This window comes from Schistocerca cancellata, chromosome 4 (assembly GCF_023864275.1).
Source record: "Schistocerca cancellata isolate TAMUIC-IGC-003103 chromosome 4, iqSchCanc2.1, whole genome shotgun sequence".
Classification (NCBI taxonomy): Eukaryota; Metazoa; Arthropoda; class Insecta; order Orthoptera; family Acrididae; genus Schistocerca; species Schistocerca cancellata.
Window position 1 is genome coordinate 164,182,255 of NC_064629.1, and position 7,613 is coordinate 164,189,867.

General features: G+C 37.9%; 1 protein-coding gene across 2 annotated transcripts in view; it reads right to left on the bottom strand.

Moving 5' to 3' along the window:
* The window catches only part of LOC126185146 (transcription factor CP2), an 838,084-nt gene extending 831,337 nt beyond the window's left edge, over positions 1-6,747 (bottom strand). For both annotated transcript variants that reach the window (XM_049927991.1, XM_049927987.1), the window contains exon 1: positions 6,508-6,747. The gene's annotated coding sequence lies outside the window, so the exon portion shown is untranslated. The remainder of the gene's footprint in view (positions 1-6,507) is intronic.
* Between the last annotated feature and the right edge of the window lie 866 nt (positions 6,748-7,613).

Genomic DNA, 7,613 nt, shown 5'->3' on the forward strand with positions numbered 1-7,613 from the left:
CTGACGCGTGCGATCTGTTTCTTTCGACCGCTACTTACCGTTGTCGTCACCTATCGGCAAACAGCGGAAGCAAAGTTGTACCCCTTTTAGCTTAAACGAGCAGCGAGTAGCAGCCTCTATGTATTTTTTAAAAAGTGGCTTTCGGCTGTGCACCCATTCAGCCAGCTTATTTTATAATAATGCACTAATATCAATGATAAGATCGTTACATCTACATCTACACGGTTACTCTGCAATTCACACTTGAGTGCCTGGCAGAGGGTTCATCGAACCATTTTCATATTACTTCTCTACCATTCCACTCTCGAATGGCGCGTGGGAAAAAGGAACACCTAAATCTTTCCGTTCGAGCTCTGATTTCTCTTATTTTATTATGATGACCATTTCTCCCTATGTAGGTGGGTGTCAACAAAATATTTACGCATTCGGAAGAGAAAGTTGGTGATTTAAATTTCGTAAATAGATCTCGCCGCAAACAAAACCGCCTTTGTTTCAGTGACTGCCACCCCAACTCGCGTATCATATCAGTGACACTCTCACCCCTGTTGCGCGATAACACGAAACGATCTGCCCTTCTTTGCACTTTTTCGATGTCCTCCGTCAATCCTACCTGGTAAGGATCCCATATCGCGCAGCAATATTCCAGCAGAGGACGGACGAGTGTAATGTAGGCTGTCTCTTTTGTGGGTTTGTTGCATCTTCTAAGTGTTCTGCCAACAAAGCGCAGTCTTTGTTTCGCCTTCCCCAGAATATTATCTGTGTGGTCCTTCCAATGTAAGTTTTCGTAATTGTAATTCCTAGGTATTTATAATTGACAGCCCTTAGATTTGTGCTTTTTATAGTATACCCAAAATTTATCATATATATATATTCTCAGTGTATCAACATCAATCCTGTCTCTAAGGACACGTTCACGTACAGTATTTGCACATTTTGAATCCACAGACATGCCCAAGGATGGACTTGAACTCACGAACCTTGCTTCTGGGGTACCAACGCTTCCCAGAAACTATGAATCCCAGCCCGCTAGATATCGTCATGGAATTATCGTTGTCAGTGCTCTTTATTCTCTGTCAGTTACTCTTCTATTTTCGATGCTGGCATTTTAGTTGGCTATTAGACAGTATGGAGAGCGTGAATTAACGTGATTACAGTATTCCTTGTGTAGCAGAGTTAATAAACATAATAGCTTACATGAATAACTAATTCCAGGTTTGGTCAGAGAACCTGTCTTCTCGAGTCCACTTACTGAGCAAAAAGACAAAATGTAGCGTGGTTCATAGACTGTTGCAAGCCTCTTAATTTAATACTATTTTGCATCAGTGTCATTGCTCATTTATTGAAATAGTAACTCATTTGTCCCCACGAGGTTGTGTGGACGTCCTAACCATTCCACTCAGGGCAACCTGATACGGTAAAGTTAATACACCCCCACAAAGATCACTAGGATCAAACAAGTCATAATGCTCATCCATATTATCAAGATCTCGCTAATGGAAGGTTTAGTTTGGTCTGTTTCGCATCATTTCAAAGAGGTCATCAAGAGACTATTCAGAGCAGTCAAACAGTGCATGTTACTTAGTTCATACCAGTGTTAAACGAAGTTCTCACACTACAGTAATCCCTGAAATTAAGGTGTTCCGTCATAATATGAAAGATACATCCTTGCTTGAAACAGATAGTATATACCATGATTTTCTAAACTATGAAAGAACGTTTTGTATGATTTGACTCCTTAAGCGATTGCTTCTATGATGATACTGCTGGAGTAAAACGTAATTCAGCTTCTAATTATTAATATAGATAGAATAGAAATGTACCTAACACAACAGTTCATAGAAGGAGGCACCCTCCATGGTATAGAGTCAGTGTAAAGAAGCTTCTACACAAGCACTGGCTGCTGCACAACACGTATAAAACAAAACAGATTATGGTTATGGAGATGCTAAATAAACCACGTTTGGCATTCAAAGGGGCAGTCCGTGAATCTTCAGTGACAACCATGGCAGAATGTTTCTGAAAAACCGATTGCAACTTCCCCCTCCTACCATGTAAAAAATATCTAAATTTAGTGTAGTACAGTAAATGCAGAAATTATAAACTTCGTTTCTAAATGTTGGTTTCAAAAGGATGAACCAGGAGTACTGTCCCAGCTTCTTTCTTGCACCACTGCAAAGATGATACAATATTAGTATCAGTGGTGTTGAGAAACATCTGAAATCGCTAAAGCTGAACAAGCCTCCATGGAATTTCTATCAGCTACTATAGGAAATTTGTAGCTTAAGTTAATTCTTCCCTCAAACATAATACACTGTAGATAGCTCAGACAAAAACTGTGCCCAGTGGATGGAAGAAAGAATGGCTCACAGCAGTAGGGCAGCAGAAGTGACCCGCAAAACTATTGTCCGACATCACTTAGTCAATATGTTGTAGAATCTTGGAAGTATTCTGGATTTAAACTTCGTATGTGGTGTCTCTAAGAGAATGACCTTCTTAGGGCCAACTAACATGGATTCTGAGAACAACGACCATGAGGAACCTAATTTGTGCTCTTTTCACATGACATACTGACAGCCATGGATTGAGGCAAACGTGTGGATGCAGTATTTCTTGACTTCCGAGAAGCTTTTTACTAACCACCACAGTAACGTTTATTACCTAAAGTATGGATGAAATTTGTGATCAGTTACGGATTAATGTGTAGGGAGGACTTAGGATGATACTTTGGATGGAATGTCATCAACACATGTAAAAGTAACTTCATGTGTGCACCAGCGAAGTGTGTTATGATCCTTACTATTCATGTTGTGTAGTCATGATGTGGGATACAATAGTAATAGCAACGTCAGACTTTTGCAGATGATGCAGTTTTCTATAACGAAATACTACCTTAAAAACAGCCACACAAACATCCACACAGATCTTACTAAGACTTCAAAGTGGTGTAAAGATTGGCTACTTGCTTTAAATGTTGAAAAATGTATAAATTAATATACTATAGTTGGAATCAGTCAACTCGTATAAATATCTGGGTGTAACAGTTTGTGGGCATATGAAATAGAATGATCACGTAGGACCAGTTGTAAGAAAAACAGACGACAGACTCCATTTCTTAGGTAGGATACTGGGAAAATGCAGTTTGCATAGCAGACTTCTTACAAATCATCCGTGTGGCCCATCCTAAAATATTGCTCAACTGTATGCGACCCGTATCAAGTAGGACTAACATAGGATACTGGATGTATACAATAAAATGGCAGCAGAAATGGCTGAAGTTTTGTTTTTTGTCGTAACAGAGTACCATGGAAATTCTCAAAAAGCTGAAATGAGAGGTACTTGAAGGTAAACGTTAACTGTCTCACAAAAGCCAATTAACGAAGTTTCAAGAACCAGTATTAAGTGAGGAATCTAGGAATATACTACAGCTTCCTATGTATCGCTCCCGTATGCATCGCAAATAGAAGATTGCGCATAGGCATTAAAACAGTCAATGTTTCTGCACTCCATATGTGAATGGTACAGGAAGAAACCTCAATATGTCAAACAATGGAAAGTGCCCTCTGCCATACACCTCACTGTGCTTTGTAGAAAATGGATGTAGATGTAGAACCTCTGTGAAGGCCCAGTCAAGTTATGAGACAGATATTAGAAACGAATTCCAGTCTCCAGAATATTTCAGACATCCCTGCTAGTGATGTCAAGTCGCAGTTTGGATTTCTAAACAGTATTTATATTGCGAAGGATATTACACATGCAATGAGAATAGACAAATTGTATGGTACTGGTATATTCCATTACCTATTAAATGCAGTGTACTGTGTAAATCACAACATCCCATTCGGTAATTTATAATATTATGAGGTCTCAGTAAATTCTGCAAAATGGTTCAAGTAATATCTAATAGTAATCAAAGTATGTCAATAGGAAAGAGTCCTGCATTAAGCTAATAACCTTCAGCCGAATGGGAATTAATTGTATGTGGTGTCCCATGAGGTTCCAATTCAGGACCTAATTTTTTTTCGCATGTAAATTAATGACTTTTCTAGAGTAATTTTATCATATACAAATGTTTTGTTAGCAGATGATACAAATATATTGGCAAAAACTAAATCGAGCATACTTCCAAAAAGAGTTTTGAACAGAAATTTTTGGAGTATTAATTCTTAGAATCAGTACTAGGCATTAGACTAATCTTCATAAAGGCCTAAATACCAACCGTTTTCAGTAACTTGCCAGCAAATATAAGTTTAACTATTAACAAAGATAAGTCTTGCCGTTGTAATATGGCTGGCACGACGGTTATATAGTTTATGTTTTATACAATAACGCGGCACAACACCTAGAAGAATGGTAAGCATCTTAATAACGATTAGTTTAAGGGGACCCTAACGAGTTATTAGCAGCTAAATCCTTTTACTTCATTGAAGAATTTCATAGCAGGATCAAACGTGTGTAATGTCTGAGTTAGATACCGTTTCAGTTGTGTAATGCAATCTGTGTGAGAAAGGTTTGTAAACTTTTTGTTTTGACGACGCTTGATTACAACAGCCAAAGAATTATCTTGTGCATTTTTGTATGCACACATTAAAATGTTTTTCGTGAGCTTTTCAATTAATGTCCAAGCGAAAATAAATGTATGCAATTTGGCATTTTGCACATTCTTGAGGTCCACTATTTGTAGAAGGAACATTAATCGATCAGTTCTTTTGCACGAATTTTCGTTTTTCTGTCACATACCACGTCTTTAAGCATCTCATCATTATGAGCCTCTGGAATGAACAGTCTACCTACGTTTGGTCATTACTCCTGGGTGTACTGGATTCCTTCCATCTTCCCAGAGAGTTTCGGATGGACATTTTACAGGACTACAGGTTTAGGTCTCCTTCAGGGCATTGCCTGATGAGAGGACGAGCAGGGAGTGGGGAGAAGGGTGCATCGGGGAATATGAGCAGTACTATTTCTGCTAACTGATCTTTCTTACATTTAATTACATGATGTCACGCTTTGTCAAGGCATTTTAAAAAGGGTAACAGAAGTATGGAAGTTTGATGATACAGAAAGGCTGACGATGTAATGTAGCTTCTCCCTCACATAATTCTGCGCTCTAGCCAGTTCTTTCATCACATTTATCCCGGTGTAAAGTAATATCACTCAACAATTATGGCTTGTGTTTCTGTCATCTTTTCGAGTAGTAACTAGAGACGATACTGTCATCTACCTGCAACAACAACAAACAACAATTAGAAACGTCTGTTTGCACCAGCATCTGTAGACTTCAACGAATACGTTAACAATACTTACAGTCATATGTATGTTCATGTTTGGTTTACTTTCACTAATTCTCAGTGAAATTAAACCAAATTTGTATTTCCTTTTTATGTTTGTATTTAGTGTAAGTTATCAGATTAGAGGTCAACGACGAGACGGTATTCCCTTCTTCTAAATAATCAGGGAAGTTAAATCATTAACCCCATTTTCAATGTCTTCGTTAGCTTTTTTACTTTATTTCGTAATAACTGTCTAAGACAGATATGTGTAAGTACACATATCATGTGGTAATCCATACAAGTTCAGTATCACACCGTATGTGCAAGAACACCTATTAGAGTACAATTATATCATGCCAAAACTTACTGCTCGATTGTTCCTGTTATCTCCATTGCGCGAAAAATGTGCGTCACGAAGGAACTCTTTTTACATAACCACAAATTTGTTTGCCATTCACATCATTAAAGATTCGTGATTTTTATGAACTCCCATACGCCGTCGTATGTTCTTCAGCAACATAATATTAAAAACAATTCATCTATAGGAAAAATTTGTATACACGAACTTGGCGCGTCTTCTCCGCCAAAGATATTACATTGGAAGCTACAAGCACTATTAAGTTTTGATTAGTAAACGCTGATAAAGGGTTTCTATGGGAACTGGGTGATTACTGGGAAATAGCGGGAGTTAATGATTGTACACGCTGTTCCACAAGCAACATCACTGAACAGAACGAAAAGGTATTTTAGTTGTACCACAGATAGTATGTAATTCCACAAGATGCACTAGGATATTTCACTGGTTTTTAATTGTATACAGATGTTCGCTGTTGGGGAAACATGACGTCTGATAAATTGTTCACTAGTTAGTACAAAATTTGTCCACAATGATTTCATGTATTCTAAGACATCATACTCGGCCAGAGCATCGAACGTACTATATCTCTTTCTTATTAAGATTTGTTGCTTTGAAAGCGGAACTACGGTACTGCCAGTGTAGATCAAATGTAAAACGACGTTCACCTGCATTTCTCCTAAGGGTGACTATCAGTACTCCTTCAACGCTGTATTTATTTCGCCGTTTCTTTAAAACTATGAAATCATAACTCTGTGAAACGAAGGGTACCAATTCAAAAGGACAACAGTTGTGCAAAGCACATTTCATTACAAAAGTTAGGATGGAATGTATTAAGACTTATTTCTCGTATATTGCAATGCAATTATGCACACTTTCACCTACCTTAGAGGACTACTGGTATAAGGAAGTGTGGCCCGTGAGCGTTGACGCGGTGAATCGTCCAAGTTTTCGTTGTTATTAACTGACACACGTCAACAACGTATCCGATATTTCTGTGTATTGAAGAAACACAGCGTCACGTCATTATCCAGCCCCAGATGGCTAACGCATCTGTCCCTCACGCTTGCAATAACGTGAGTACCGTACAGAGTAACACATGCAACATACGTACGTCAAGACAATACTGCACGGAACTTCTCTGGTCGGCAGAAAAGCAAAGTGTCTGTTAAAAGGAGGTGCTATCGATATCACCGTTTGTTCTACAGAAGTTATATTTACGTATCTTGCCCAAAAAGGCTTGAATAAATGTATACATTGTTAAATGAAATTACAAAGTAAAGGTTCGAAATCTTTCGAAGTATGGCCATGGCAATATATAATGATTATGTTTTATTTATAAACTATCATATAATTAAAACAATTTATCGTGACACCAATACGCTGAAAAAACCCAAAACATATTTCTTGTTCTGTATTTTTGGAATCTCTCTAAATTTGCCATTTATTATCATTTCTAGAAAGTTATTTCTGCATGTAACAGCGGTGCGAAGGTAAACTCCGTTATATTATTATCCATGGAGTCATGTGCGGAGCACTTGTTTTTCTATTTCCCAGTATTGCTCTCAATGCACAAACGCTATTGTAGGTGCTTGATTGCTAGTACTTCTTAGTCCGTTCAAGGAAAAATACGTTTTCTTTGAGAGAGAGCAAGAAAACCACCAATCTGGAAGTGATAGTGACTATTTATCGTGTTTTCCGAGGGCGGTTATTTCAAATTCTCTGTCATACAAATACAGTGTATGCGTCTTGGGTCAGTACCAGTACGCAGAAAACGTTTGAAATTGCCCCCGATTACGTTCGTAACGCCGATTAATCATCGTCGACCTATACTCGTTGCCTTAAAAAAGTAGCAGGGGCCGACTACTCTAGTAAATGTTTTATATTCGATGTGGATTCTTGCTTTGTTTTTATTTTTATGATCTTTTGTTGTTAATAATTAAAACGAAGCTTTCACGCTTCTGTGATAATATTCCACTTATTACACAGAT